We start from the raw sequence: 14,346 nt of genomic DNA on the forward strand, positions 1-14,346 counted from the left end.
GTGAAAATGGTGAGGTGTAACTGCGTAATGGGGTGTACAACAGTGCGCTATGGATGCAAGCAAAATGGCTGGCCTTGTTCAGCCGCGTGTGGTAGCTGCCAAGTCAGTGAATGTGACAATGGTTTGACCGTGGACTGTGAAGACGGTGAGTGTGATGACTAGGTTCCTTGGAACTGTTTTGCCTCAAAGACATTTCGTTATTTAATTTAGTTTTATCAGTTTATTATTAGTGATCATATTTTATTATGTACAATAAATGCAGTCCCATCTTCCTGGGCCTGCAGTGGTTATTTTTTTAGACATTTACAATTAATTACTAGCCACAGAGACAGTATAAAATTGAAAAATAAAAGCTTAACAAGAAATTACACTTAACTGCAAATTAGCGCACAGACGCCATTTTGAAATGGAACATTTGAGGGTGTTCCCATACTTTGATTTTATCAGACTTTGGATGTGATAATCAGCTATCATTTCTGAGTGGAAAACACTTTCAAACACTTCTGTGACTATTTTGCCTGTGTCAAACTGTTTTCTTAGACTAATGTGCTTAATTGATCAATGAACCTTCAAACATAGAATCATAGAATAGTAGGGTTGTAAGGGGCCTACAAGGCCATCGAACAATCCTAACCCAACTCCTTGTCTGCCTCTCGCATACAGCTTCCCTACACACACAGTGTTCTGTGTCTCCAGGTGCCTGCTGGCTTCCAGAATCGGAGCCGCAATGATCAAGAATCACCAGGATTTTACAACTCTGGATGTAGACACCAAAGATGGACTGCGCATCCAACAAGGTGTGTGGGGAAGGTGGAAATGTCACAGTCTGAAGGATGAATGGAGAATTGGACCAGAATAGGGGAAACCATTTATATAATGTGAATCCATTCCCTTCTTGACCTCTCAGAACAGCCATGGGGGCTGAATGAGATGAACCCAGGGCACCACAGCTGTATGGACGGATGCACACCATTCCAGACAAACAATCATTTATGCAAAGTCCATGGGCTGGATCCACAACTTCAAAGCTTCGAAGATCATGCCTGAATTAGGAAAAAAAAAAGTCACGGAGAAGCCCCAATTCTGCGAGGATAACGCCTTAATTTAAAAAACAACAATATCCAGAGTGGGGGATAGGAGGGGGTAAAACTAAAATCTCATTTGAAGGGATAGAACAACCCCCTGCTCAGTGCAGGAAGCCTGATTTCCCAGCGGTCTTCCATCCAAGTACTAGACTGGGGCCGACCCTGCTTAGCTTCTGAGATAAGACAAGCGTGCCCACATCCAGCCCTTTGCTTGTTGCTGAGGAAACATTGCGTGCTGAGGAAGCTATGGGACCAGTAGCTGGAAGACGACACGGCATATGGACAGGCAGGGGAGGGGACTACGACCGGATACGAAGGTGGAAAATCAGAGCACGCTGAGGTGAAATACCGGGATATCAGGGTATTGAAAGCAGGAGCACGGAAGCAGGAAAGTCTGGTTCCAGTTCGAGGTGGGTGCTGAGTAGTGTGAAAGGCGGGCGGTGAAACCTCATTGGAAGCGGGAAAAGGCGATAAGCATAGATCCAGCCTCAGTCATGCTTGAAGGAGGTCCACTGAAATGAACAAGATTTAAGCTAGTCAAGCTGCTACTAGGGATGTACGTAAGTGACTTACCTTTTCGCGGATTCTGTTCATGGTGGGGGGGGAGGCGTTCCATCCCTCCCCCCGGAATCCTCAACTGGGGGGGGAGGCGATCTGGTCCTCCCCCCCGGAATCCTCGACGGCCGGCTGTGCTCCACGGCGGCTCTGCGGAGCAGCTGGCCAGGCCCAGGCCAGGGCCGTCCACAGCCGGATTTCCGGCTGTGGAGGGCTCTGGGTAAAAAACAAAAACAAAATGCGTACGCAAATGGCGGCGGCTACGGCTGCTGCCATTTGCATTCCTTATTTTTTGCCATCTCAGTCTACGTCAATATTTACGTAGACTAAGACAAAGAAAAGAAAGGGGAACGTAAATAGCGTAGTGGGCGCTATTTGCGTTCCCCTTTCTTCGTCTTAGTCTATGTAAATATTGATGTAGACTAAGACCGCAAAAAATAAGGAACGCAAATGGCGGTGGCCATAGCTGCCGCCATTTGCGTATGCTTTTTTTTTTTTTTTACCCAGACGTGATAGGCTACGTAAGTCTTTACGTAGCCTATCACGTCTATGGGGGGAAAAAAAGAAAAAGACACAAACTGCAAATGGCGGTGGCGGCGGCAGCTGTTCGGAAGACCAGCCGCAGCCACCGCTGGAGCCGCCGCCGTCCGGAACATCCGCCCCAGGTAAGTCTCATCCCGGGGGGGATCTGTGGGGGGTGGGGGGGTGGCAGGCCGTTCCACGATGGATTTCGGGGGGCTGAATGCACTGGCATTCGGCCTCACTGAGATCCGTCGCAGAATTCTCTGACATCCCTAGCTGCTACTGCAAAAAAAAATCAAATTCCCTGTTGGGGATCAGTAGGAAAATAAGTGAAAATAAAACTGCCAATATCGTAATGTCTTGATACAAATCTGTGGTTAACTATGTAGCGTCCTGGCTACCATACCTTGAGAAGGATATTGTAGGATTGTAAAAAGTGCAGAAAAGGACAACCAAAATGATCAAGGGGCTGGAGCAACTCCCCTGTGAGGAAAGTTTACAACGTTTGGGGCTTTTTAGCTTAGAGAAAAGGCAAGTAAGTGGGGGGACATGATAGAGGTGTGTACAATTATGCATGGCACCCTAGAGTTGGACACGACTGGTTGGGGACACCTTTACCCTTTTTTTTTGAGAAAGTAGATGGGGAGAAATGTCCGCCCTCTCACAAAATACTTGAGCCCAGTGTCAACCCCAGGACAGATCAAAGGAAGGACGTCTTCACACGGTAGAGCACTGAAACCTGCATCTGAATGTATAATCCCTTGTAGGACTGCAAACATTCTGACACCCGAGGGCTTGGAAGGCTCATGGCCGTTGCATGCCGTGACAGCTGATCATGTCAGAAGTGCAAGAGGATTGAGCGGGGTGCAGAACCTCTTTCAGCCCAAGGGCCAAATTCCATTTCAGAGAAGCCCTAGGGGGCCACTTTCTTGTGATGGGCGGGGCTGAAGTTAAAAGGAGGGGAGCCAAAAAAGATTGTAGCTTCAAGCTCTTCCTGTCAGTCACTCAGCCTGAGAAGAGGCATTTGAACTGTTGAGAATGTGAGGAAAACCAGCACATAAGCCAAGAAACACCAATTGATCTGTAGTCGGGGGGGGGGGCATCTGGGGAATCCTGGAGGGCTGGATTGGGACCCCAGGCAGGCCGGGTTGGGTCCGCAGGCCTGAGCGTCCACACCCCTGCGATAAAAAATAGAGATGATAGCTTAACAGAGAGGATTAAGGCACTTAGTCAAGACGGCCAGGTTACAGGCTTTGCTAACCATTGCACACTCTCCTCCATTCCCCCAGGCTGCCTGCAAGCCTGCCATGGAGGTGTCGCCTCTGCCCCAGCAGTCACCTGGTTCTAATCCTGCTGGGACTCAGCAGCATCCTCGGCCTTGTGGTCATTGCATTTGGCACCAAGGATGAACGAGCGAGCGAGAAATGGGTCAAGGAGGGGAGGTGGGGAGGATGTGGAAAAGGGCCACGCAGCACAAGGATCACAGTCATCGGTCAAAGGAGCCATTGAGCATGCAAGGAAGGCCCACAGCAGAAGGGGCAGAGAGTGTGCAAAGCCATGATGCAAGTGTGCAATGGGGGAGTCACCTGTGCAAGGTTAGGGGAAGAGTGGGGGGTGGGGTGGGGAACCCCAGCTGTCACTTCTGTCTGCATCTTCCTCATCCTCGGGTAGCAACATCACCTCTCAGCTGTGGGGGATTCAGGAGGATCTGAAAAGTGTCAACTGGGCCGTTGCACTAGAGGCGGCTGACTTTCAGGACAGGGGTGAGTGAAGGAGGCCGGAGACTCTGGCAAAGCTGAAAGTGTGCGCTTTGGTAGCGTATATTGTAATGGAAATACACAAGACTGGCAAGGCAGGGGGTGCGGGGGGGGAGTATTTCAAATGACTAGCTCTTTATCTTTCAGCAGTGAGTTCCATAGGTCCATTGCATGTCAGTTGAAGAATCATAGAATAGTAGGGTTGGAAGGGGCCTACAAGGCCATCGAGTCCAACCCCCTGCTCAAGGCAGGAATCTAAGTCATAGCATCCCTGACAGATGGCTGTCCAGCCTCGTCTTGAATGCCTCCAGTGTGGGAGAGCCCACCGTCTCCCTAGGTCATGGGTTCCATTGTTGTATTGCTCTAATGGTCAGGATGTTTTTCCTGATGCTCAGCCGGAATCTGGCTTCCTGTCACTTAAGCCCATTATTCCGTGTCCTGCACTCTGGGATGATCCAGAAGAGATCCTAGCCCTCCTCTCTGGGACAACCTTTCAAGTCCTTGAAGAGCACTATCCTATCTCCCCTCAGTCTTCTCAAGGCTAAACATGCCCAGTTCTTTCAGTCTCTCTTCACAGGGCTTTGTTTCCAGTCCCCTGATCATCTTTGTTGCCCTCCTCTGAACCCTCTCCAGTTTGTCGGCATCCTTCTTAAAATGTGGTGCCCAGAACTGGACACAGTACTCCAGATAAGGCCTAACCAGTGCTGAGTAGAGGGGAACTAGTACTTCCCGGGATTTGGAACCTGTGGTTCTATTAATGAAGCCCAAAATAGCATTGGCCTTTTTTGCAGCCACATCACATGGTTGGCTCATATTCAGCTTGTGATCGACAACAATTCCCAGATCCTTCTCGCTTGTAGTGTTGTTGAGCCACGTATCCCCCATCTTGTCACTGTGCATTTGGTTTCTTTTTCCTAGGTGCAGAACTTGGCATTTATCCCTATTAAATTTCATGTTGTTTTCTGCCCAGCGCTCCAGTCTATCAAGATACCTTTGAATTTTGTTTCTGAAACGATCCCCTTCCTGCATTAGGTTCAACTGTTTCTCTTTTAATTCCCTCCTGATGGTTGCATAAACCACCCACAGTGCTCTAGGCTCTTGGGCCACGCTGGATTGCGGGGAGCAGGGGCAATGAGAACCACAGTTTTAAGCAGGGTAGGTGGAATTTCCACCATTCTGCGAGATTTATATACGTAACGTAAATATGTTCAGTATGTACATAGCAGGAATTGGCAGAGGCTCTTGCAAAAGGGGCATAGTTGGGGGGCAGAGATGGGGCAAGCACTAAGGCAGGCCATGGGGAGGATGAGTGGGGGGGCTGAAGAAGAGGGAGAGTTTGGATTCAGCAAGAGCCCCCATCACCCAGCATCACTTTGTATGTTTCAGGGGTGGACACTGAGGTGAATGTGATGAAAATGGAGGGGACATTGAAGCACCTGAGGGAGGAAGCAGAGGCAGGTGGGTCCATGAGGTGGGCTTCTTCACACAAGACGCACCTCCTGCCTGAAGATTGCCTCCGCATAGCAAAGTGCATGAATGCCACACGTGAGCATGCATGGCTGCTATTTCCTTGTGCGTTCACGCATGATGCTCTTGGTGAAGGAATGCTGCTGTTTCTTTTGAGTAGCAAATTTGATCTTATGTGGCCCCAAATCTGTGTGTTGTGAGATGGGAAAGAGGGAAGTATGTGTGAGAATGGCAGTGTACATAAGATCATCAAGTCTTTGAAAGGCTGTCACAGAGAGGAAGGCCAGGATCTCTCAACCATCCCAGAGTGCAGGACACGGAATCATGGGCTCAAGTGACAGGAAGCCAGATTCCGGCTGCACATCAGAAAAAACGTCCTGACTGTTGGAGCAATACGACAATGGAACCAATTCCCTAGGGAGGCGGTGGGCTCTCCCACACTGGAGGCATTCAAGACGAGGCTGGACAGCCACCTGTCAGGGATGCTCTGACTTAGATTCCTGCATTGAGCAGGGGGTTGGACTCGATGGCCTTGTAGGCCCCTTCCAACCCTACTATTCTATGATTCTATGAAGTGGCCTTATACCAATTCAGACCCTTGGTCCTTCTAGCCTAGTGCTGTTGGCACTGACTGGCAGCAATGGCTCTCCAGGGATTTCAGGCAGGATTCTTTCCTCGCCGTACCTGGAGAAGCCGAGGATAAAACCTGGGACCTGCATGCAAAGCAAGGACTCTACCCACTGAGCCATGGCCTCTGATGGGCCCAGCAACCCCACGCTTGAAGGGCTTGAACGCCTACCCCCAAACCTGCATCTACATACTGTGTCGTTCGCACAGTGAAACAGGGACAATACATTTGTTAGGTGTTTTCAGAAGAAGGTACCCTTTGACCTGTCCTGAAGTGACTGTCCATCAATTTCTGTGGTTGTGGCTCCAAATTCTAGCATCATCAGAGCACACCCATATGTGTCTCCCTCAGCAAACATCTTGCAGCTTTCTGGGGGAAAGAGGAAGCCAGAAGAAAACTTCCCCATTTTCAGGGCATCCCTCCAATGTGTGTCATTTCAGCAAAACTGTGGTGTTCTGTTGGGCTTCCCTGTGGGTGAAGCTCTGCAGGTAAAAAGGACTGGGTAGCAGGTCATGGAAAAGGCATATCCTTGCCTCAGACCCTAGAGGGCTGCTGTCAGTCACAGGAGACCATACTGGGCCAGTATTGCCCACGTCTCTATGCAGTCCTATGTTTCCGCAACAAAATAAAAATACAGAAATCAAAAATAGAGTTATAAAACATTGTATCAATTGCAAAAAGACATGCCCATGAAAAATAGAAGGGGGAAAGGAGTAAAAAAAACAAAACCCCGGTATTGACAGCAATAAGACTCCAAATCATTAAAAGTCCACACAAATAAAAGAGTTTTGAACCATCACCTAAAACGTATTTAAGGTGGTGGCAGGTGATCATCTCTGGGAAGGGTAATCAAGGGGCCAGCACAGAAAAGGCCCTCTCTGTGGTTGCCACCTGGCCAGCCCAACCAATCAAGATTGGCACATGCAGCGAAAGGCCTCTGGAGGTGGTTGCATTTGGCCCACAAGTTGTGTTAATTTCCCCTCTAAGCTGAAGCCGATTTCCCCGCATCAGTCCTGGGGGATATCTAGGTTATTATTCTGCCTTCTGATCTGCTAGATCGCTATGGCGTCTCCTGCCCAAAGGGATGGGAATTCTTTATCAAAAGCTGCTACCTGTTCTTTTTCAGAAAGAAGTCCTGGGAAGATGCAAAAGCTAACTGCGAAGACCAAAATTCCCACCTGGTGATCTTCAGCACCTACGCAGAGAAGGTGGGTGGTATGACCATTACAGGTTTACCCGCTTTCCCATGTGTTTGGTGGTAAAGGGGTGCATGGAGCAAGGTGGGAGTGCCGAGAGAGAGCACTTCTACCTACTGAGCTGTTCATAGTTGTACGGGCTGAGACAGTGGAGGCTGGTGGCTCTGATGTCTGTGCGGTGGTGAATTGGCTCTGGGTTTCAGTCAGAACCAGCCAGAATTCTAAAGGAGCTCTGCACCTTGGATAGCTCCTTTAGAGTTCTGGCTTGTTCTGGCTGTAACCCAGAGCCAATTCACCACCCCACAGACATCAGAGCCACCAGCCTCCACTGGACTGAGATACTTTGGGGCTGTTCACTCCTGGTGCTTTTGTGTCCTTCCTTGTGTGGTGCTAGTGGTTCGTGGCACACAATGGGAGATGTGGGACCTCGTGGATTGGCCTGAGTGACGTCAGTGGGAGATGGAAGTGATTGGATGGGAGACCTTGCACTGTTTACCAGCCAGTGGTGCCAACGCCTTCCCCCACAATGCAACACAAAGCCATGACTGATGGGATGAAGCAATAGTCCAATTAGCATGGCCAATGGGTTAATGAGGCCTGTAGTCGAACACATCTGGAGGGCGCTGGCTTGGATTTCCTGCATTGGCAGGAGGTGGACTAGATGAACTTTGATGTACCTTCCAACTCTATCATTTGGCCCTGCCTAAGTATGGCGGCCTCCTGGACATCCTAGACTGGCCCTTTTTCTTTCCTCCTTTTGGTGTTTGGTGGTAAAAAGTGGCAGGGTTTGGTGGGGGGGGGAGTGTTGAGAGGGAGCCTCTACTCGTCTCCAGAATATAGAAACTGCCCCACTTCGCTAGAGTGGCCATTTATGTTACTTAAGAGTCCTGAATTAACAGGTCTAATTATGTGAGGCCTCCTTAATTCAATCCCACTTGGCAGAACAGTGGGCTGTGCTCAGGGCTGGTGTCCAGGGTGGGCCTGGCTGGGCACCTGCCAAGGTTCCGGACCTCAGCAGGGGCCCCCTGGCAAGAGCCCCCTGGAGCTGCTCCTCCTCTTCCCCATCGCAACCGGCTTGTTCCCCTGCCTGCCGCTCTGGCCCGGCAACACCAGTGGCGAGAGGAGGAGGGGCAGCCACAGACGCCGCGGCCTGCCTGCTCCCTGGCACTCCGCTACCAAGCAAGCAAGCCACAGCAGAGACGGCAGGGGTAAGCGCAGCTGGTGGCCCTGGCGGCGAGCAGGGGGCTCGCTGAAGGAGGGGCCCACAGGGGGCGTCTTGCCCAAGGGCCCTCTGAAACCCGGGGCTGGCACTGGCTGTGCTCATGTGAGCCCAGGGGGAAGCAGCGCTCTAGAGGAGCCTGCGGCCTTCAGGTGGGTCGAATTCTCTCTTTTACAGTTGACATTACCCTGGTGACTAAGCAGCATCTTCCCACCTGGCATACGTGTGCGGATTTTTTCCAAAACACCTACTTGCAGAGGTATTCGTTTGTATTAGGGATCACTTAGCCCCAGGGCCTGTTGATCAGAGTCGGGGATCAGCGAAGGAGCCTGCGATGGGATGGGGATGCTGAGCATGTGCAGCGGTATCAACTGTGAGGATACATTCTTCACTTCCCCAAGCACGGAGTTACTCCCAGGGGCAACGCAACCAGGAATTGGCTTCCTTTAGGCAGAGAGATGCAGGAGACAATCTTTGGTTTCTTTGTTGTTTTATTTTATGGGTCTAAACATTGTATTATTCACCACCCAGAGAATGTCAGTTGATAGATGGTGTACAAGCCCTGCTGTCGCTGTCGTTCGGTTATTATTTTTACGAGGAGAACACAGGAGGAGGAAAGCAGCTTCTACCAGGCAGAAGAGCCTCTGCCCAACATCAGAACCCCTGGCCAACAGAGAAGAGAGGAAAGGAACGGTGGTTCAGCTGTTAAGTAAGGACAAAAGATGACAAAGAAAAGGCAGAGGTGCTCAATTCCAACTTTGGCTCAGTCTTCTCCCAAAAGAGGATCTATGACCCCCCTGGCAAAGGCGAAGTGCAGGCTGAAGGGGCAGGATTGCAGCTTGAGATCGACAGGCATATGGTCAAGGAACACCTAATTCCTTTGAATGAGTTCAAATCTCCAGGGCCAGATGAACTGCATCCTAGAGTCATAAAGGAACTGGCAGAAGAACTCTCAGAACCGCTGTCTCTTCTCTTTGAGAAATCATGGAGGACGGGGGAAGTGCCAGATGACTGGAGGAGGGCTAACGTTGTCCCTCTCTTCAAAAAGGGTAAAAAGGAGGAACCTGGGAACTACAGACCAGTCAGTCTGACATCAATCCCTGGGGAAATTCTGGAGCAGATGATAAAGCAGTCTATCTGTAAACACCTTGAAAACAATGCCGTGATGACTCGAAGCCAACATGGATTTGTCAAGAACAAACCCTGCCAGACGAATCTGATCTCATTTTTTGATCAAGTAACCCCCTTTGTGGACTGTGGGAATGCTGTGGACATCATATACCTCGACTTCAGCAAAGCTTTCGACAAAGTGCCCCATGATATCCTAATGAGCAAACTAGCTCCAAGTGGGCTAGATGAAACAACAATCCGGTGGATCCACAGTTGGCTACAGAATCGGACTCAAGGAGTGCTTCTCAATGGGACCTTCTCAAGCTGGGGAGAGGTAACGAGTGGGGTACCACAGGGCTCAGTCCTGGGCCCAGTGCTCTTCAACATCTTTATGAATGACTTGGAGGAGGAGGTGCAGGGAATGCTGATCAGATTTGCAGATGACACAAAATTGGGTGGGATAGCTAATACTTTGGAAGACAGAAACAAAATTCAAAGTGATCTGGATAGACTGGAGCGCTGGGCAGAAGACAACAGAATGACATTTAATAGGGATAAAGTTCTGCACCTAGGAAAAAGAAACCAAATGCACAGTGACAAGATGGGGGATACGTGGCTCAACAACACTACAAGCGAGAAGGATCTGGGAATTGTTGTCGATCACAAACTGAATATGAGCCAACAATGTGATGTGGTTGCAAAAAAGGCAAATACTATTTTGAGCTGCATTAATAGAAGCATAGCTTCCAAATCCTGGGAAGTCCTACTTCCCCTCTACTCAGCACTGGTTAGGCCTCATCTTGAGTACTGTGTCCAGTTCTGGGCACCACATTTTAAGAAGGATGCAGACAAGCTGCAGAGGGTTCAGAGGAGGGCAACAAAGATGATCAGGGGACTGGAAACAAAGCCCTATGAAGAGAGACTGAAAGAACTGGGCATGTTTAGCCTTGAGAAGAGAAGACTGAGGGGAGACAGGATAGCGCTCGTCAAGTCTTTGAAAGGTTGTCCCAGAGAGGAAGGCCAGGATCTCTTCTGGATCATCCCAGAGTGCAGGACACAGAATAATGGGCTCAAGTGACAGGAAGCCAGATTCCAGCTGAACAGCAGGAAAAACGTCCTGACTGTTGGAGCAATACGACAATGGAACCAATTCCCTAGGGAGGTGGTGGGCTCTCCCACACTGGAGGCATTCAAGACGAGGCTGGACAGCCACCTGTCAGGGATGCTCTGACTTAGATTCCTGCATTGAGCAGGGGGTTGGACTCGATGGCCTTGTAGGCCCCTTCCAACCCTACTATTCTATGATTCTATGAAGTGGCCTTATACCAATTCAGACCCTTGGTCCTTCTAGCCTAGTGCTGTTGGCACTGACTGGCAGCAATGGCTCTCCAGGGATTTCAGGCAGGATTCTTTCCTCGCCGTACCTGGAGAAGCCGAGGATAAAACCTGGGACCTGCATGCAAAGCAAGGACTCTACCCACTGAGCCATGGCCTCTGATGGGCCCTGCCAGCTGGGAATTATGGGAGTTGTAGTGCAACACATCTGTAGGGTGCCAGAGTGGGGAAGGCTTGTCTTGGCTGTCTTCAGCAAGGTATCTGAGGGATCCAGATGACAGAAGGAACTTGACCACACTCTAGGGAGTTTCTCCAGCTTCCCCACGCTCAACTGTCCATGTTTGTTCGATTCTGGCTGTTTATTATAAATGGATACATGTCAAGGGTCCATCTAGTCCAGCTTTCTGTTCACACAGTGGCCAACCAGTTGCCCAGAGGAAACCCACAAGCAGGGCATGAGCACAACAGCACCCCCATGTTCCCCAGCAACTGGTGTACATCCATAGGCTCCCTGCCTCTGGTCCTGGAGGCAGCACATAGCCATCAGGACTAGTAGCCATTCCCGCCCTTTTACTCCAGGAATTTGTCTAACCTCCTTTTAAAGCCATCCCAATTGGTGGCCATCATGACCTCCTGTGGTAGCGAGTTCCATAGTTTAACTGTGTGCTGTAGGAAGGAGTCCTTCCTTTTCTCTGTCCTGAATCTCCCACCAATCAGCTTTATGGGAGGACCCCACTGGGTTCTAGTATTTTGAGAGAGGGAGAAAAATGCATCCCTATCCACACCATGCATAATTTTGTACAGCTATCATGTCTCCCCTGACCCTTCTTTGTTCCAAGCTAAACATCCCAGCTCTTGTAACCTTATCTCAGAGGGGAGATGCTCCAGCCCCTTGATCATTTTAGTTGCCCTTTTCTGTACTTTTTCCAGCTCTACAATATTTTTTTTTAGGTGTGGTGACCAGAACCGGACACAGCATTCTAAGTGTGGCCACACCATAGATTTGCGTAGGGGCAGTACGTTGTTGGCAGTTTTATTCTCAAACCCTTTTCTAATTATGCCTAACATGGAGTTGGCCTTTTTTACAGTGGCCGCACACTGGGTTGACATCTCCATTGAGCTGTCCACCACAACCCCAAGATCTCTTTCCTGGCCAGTCACTGCTAGGTCAGATCCCATACTTGAAGTTGGGATTTTTTGCCCCAATGTGCATCACTTTACACTTGCTCATGTTGAACTGCGTTTGCCATTTAGATGCCCATTCTCCCAGTTTCGAGAGCTCCTTTTGGAGCTCTTCACAATCCCTTTTTGTTTTAACCACCCTAAATAATTTGGTGTCATCCACAAACTTGGCTGCTTCACTGCTCATTCCTAATTCTAGATCATTTATGAACAGGTTGAAAAGCACTGGTCCTAATACAGATCCCTGTGGGATCCCACGATTTACTTCCCTCCATTGGGAGAATTTACCATGTATTCCTACTCTCTGCTTTCTCTTCTTTAGCCAGTTACTGATCCATAAGAGGACCTGTGCTCTTATTCCATGACTGATAAGACATGGACATGGTCCCAAAAGTAGGGATCTACAAATTTTGTTAAATCCATTCTGTCTGTATTTCATGAATTATCAGGTGACTTTCATTCTGTCATCCACTCATGGATGGAATCTATTTTTTTTACCAGAATTTAATTCTACTCACACTAATTCACATTAGTGTGAACGTGCGGTTGCACACTTGGGCAAATGTGCTAGTCTGCATCAGTTAATCCATATTAGCCCCAGTGCAAATGAGCACAAATGTGAAAAACCAGTGCTCAGGTCTGCAGAATCCATGTGATTTGGGAAAAGATGGACTGCTGGAGAAGCCGCAGATTGGATTCATACAAATTCAGAGTCACTTGAACCCATTGTGGTTTTCTCCAACATCCTTAGTCAGAACTCAGATTTTAATCCCACGGATTCCGACGGGCAGAATGCTATCCATAAGATCCCCTTTATCTCATTTGACCCAGCTGATCCTGTCATCCCTCACACCAGATTTTCCTTGAACTGGCACCCTTCAGATGTGTTGGACTACAACTCCCATCATAATAGCTTTGTTGTCACTGCTCAGTAATCATGTTGGTGACATTTGATGGTATCATTCCTGGCCTGCAGAATACATTGTAGATGAACTTCTATTATTGTGGTTGTAACACTCAAGCGTTCTGGAAAGTTTTGACCCTCTTGGCTTTCCCTTTCCACTTCCTTTTTAGCAGTCCCTTTTTTAAAAAAAAGTTTCCTCTTTTCAAATCAAACGTGAGACTGTTGGACTTCCTGGGCAATTTTCCACTCTCACATAGATTACATTTGATAGCACTGTGGTCACTGTTTCCAGTTGGGACAACAACGCTAGGGGTCTGGGTGGCAATGAGGATTAAGCCCGGGTTCCAGAGGGGTCCAGTTGGTTCCATGACCAACTGTTTTATAGCACTGTCATTTATGAGATTGAGAAATCACACTTCTTTGCTATGACCAGAACATGCATTTATCCATTCTATGTGAGAGTAACTAAGTCACCCCAATACTACAACACTTTCTCCTTTGGATGTCTCCCTGATTTCATTCTCCATCTCAAGTTCATTTGGGTCAGGGGTAAATTATACTGGGGGCCTGGTAGCATCACCCATGGCAATTCTGTGGAGGACCTGCCCTTTTGAAGGTTCCTACTTGGCATGACACTATGCCCTCTTCGAGGACCCAGGTGATGCCTCCACAGCTTGCCCTTTCCTGTCCTTCCTATAGAGTTTGTATCCAGAAATAACCCTTGGTTCTCCATTCCACCAGGTTTCGGCTGTGCAGGGCCAGCTCCAGGTTCCAGCGGGCCCTTGAAGAGATGCCCCCCATGGGCCCCCTCCCTCAGTGGACCCGCCTTCTCACTGCCATTGCCACTAGCTGCGCGTGCTGCTCCGCCTCTTTCTCCTCGTCACCTCTGCTTGCTTGCCTGGCAGGCAGGAGGCCAAGAGCAAGGAGGCCGCGGCGTCTGCTGCTCCTCCTGCTCACCCCCACGTTGCCTGGGCCGAGCGAGAGGGAGGGGAACAAGCGGGTTGCAAGGGGGAAGAGGAGGAGCAAGTCCAGGGGGCTCTTGCCAGTGGGGCCCTGCTTGGGGGTGGGCCCTGGGCAGGTGCCCAGCCATGCCTACCCTGGATGCTAGCCTGCTGTCATGCCCACTGTGTCTGTGTTCTCTTTAAAACCAAGCATTCCAACCCTCCAATCTTGGGTTAGAGACTTCTGGCATTACCATAGAAACACCTACACAGGGCGTCTTTCTCCAGATACCTCTGGCGTGTGCATTTTCTGCTGTGGCCCTTCAGTCTCTGACTAGTTCTGAGATTTACTCACAAGTCTGCCCCATTCAGCAAGGGCAGACCATGCCTTCTTGGAGGTTCAGCCCCTCTTACTGCTTCCTGTTCAGCACAGTTAGACCGTTAC

The 14,346-nt window shown here is 49.5% G+C and overlaps 1 protein-coding gene across 1 annotated transcript in view; it reads left to right on the forward strand.

Moving 5' to 3' along the window:
- The window catches only part of LOC146343157 (asialoglycoprotein receptor 1-like), a 34,551-nt gene continuing 20,205 nt past the window's right edge, over positions 1 to 14,346 (forward strand). Inside the window, exons 1-4 of the mRNA XM_084806828.1 lie at positions 1 to 145; positions 664 to 799; positions 3,834 to 3,925; positions 7,141 to 7,222. The gene's annotated coding sequence lies outside the window, so the exon portion shown is untranslated. The remainder of the gene's footprint in view (positions 146 to 663; positions 800 to 3,833; positions 3,926 to 7,140; positions 7,223 to 14,346) is intronic.

This window comes from Heloderma suspectum, chromosome 6 (genome assembly GCF_057233095.1).
Source record: "Heloderma suspectum isolate Gila_16-S chromosome 6, 16-S_ref, whole genome shotgun sequence".
In the NCBI taxonomy this organism is placed as follows: Eukaryota; Metazoa; Chordata; class Lepidosauria; order Squamata; family Helodermatidae; genus Heloderma; species Heloderma suspectum.